Below are 1,361 nucleotides of genomic sequence, written 5' to 3' on the forward strand. Positions count from 1 at the left end.
TGGAGATTCCTCAAAAAATTAAAAATAGACCTACCCTATGACCCAGCAATAGCACTGCTAGGAATTTACCCAAGGGATACAGGAGTGCTGATGCACAGGGGCACTTGTACTCCAATGTTTATAGCAGCACTTTCAACAATAGTCAAATTATGGAAAGAGCCTAAATGTCCATCAACCGACGAATGGATAAAGAAGATGTGGTTTATATATACAATGGAATACTACTTGGCAATGAGAAAGAATGAAATCTGGCCATTTGTAGCAACGTGGATGGAACTGGAGAGTATTATGCTAAGTGAAATAAGTCAGGCAGAGAAGGACAGATACCATATGTTTTCACTCATATGTGGATCCTGAGAAACTTAACAGAAGACCATGAGGAAGGGGAAGGGGGAAAAAAGTTACAGAGAGGGAAGGAGGTAAACCATAAGAGACTCTTAAATACTGAGAACAAACTGAGGGTTGATGGGGGGTGTGGGAGAGGGGAAAGTGGGTGATGGGCATTGAGGAGGGCACCTGTTGGGATGACCACTGGGTGTTGTATGGAAACCAATTTGACAATAAATTATATTTAATAAAAAAATACTAATTGAAAAAAATTTTTAAGTATATAAAAAGAAAAAATAACTATGGTGGAATTAAAATAATAAATAAATAAGATATGGTAAAAGAAGAAGAAGAAGAAGAAGAGGAAGAAGAAGAAGAAGAAGAAGAAGAAGAAGAAGAAGAAGAAGAAGAAAGAAAGAAAGAAAGAAAGAAAGAAAGAAAGAAAGAAAGAAAGAAAGAAGAAAGAAGAAAGAAGAAGAAGAAAATGATGGCGGCGGCAACATGGGTGTGGAAGAAAGTGCAAAGTGATCTTGAAAGACTTTAGAAGAAAACAAAACCCAGCCGCAGACCCTCTGCTTCAGCCATGAGCAGACCTTTTAACAAAGGTCAGGATCTTCCTGCAGTAGAAGACACTGACAGCCACCACACCCAGGACAGTGAGTTTGTATAGGGATCCCTTTACATGTTCTGACCCATTCTCCAAAACCCCAGATCACAAGGACTCTATTCCCAACCAGTCCAATGAGAAATTCAGCCACTGCCACCACCATCAGCAGTGCTAGGGCAGCAGACAGCATGGCTGGGGACAGGAGTCTCACTGATGTCCCAAAAGATTCCCTGCTTCAGTGATGAATGTGTGTGGCTCCTGGCTGAGCCTCAGATCCCCTACGAGTGATGGAGTATTAGAGAGGAACATTTCACTTCTCAGAGTTCAGATTCTGTCACTGTCCTTTGAAATCCATTCTCTGGCAAAGAAGGCAAAGCTGTGAACACAAGTAATGTTCTGGAAGGTAAGAGTCTCACTTCCATTTCCA

Source organism: Puma concolor, chromosome A2 (genome assembly GCF_028749965.1).
Source record: "Puma concolor isolate L17-30 chromosome A2, mPumCon1.1.hap2, whole genome shotgun sequence".
NCBI lineage: Eukaryota > Metazoa > Chordata > Mammalia > Carnivora > Felidae > Puma > Puma concolor.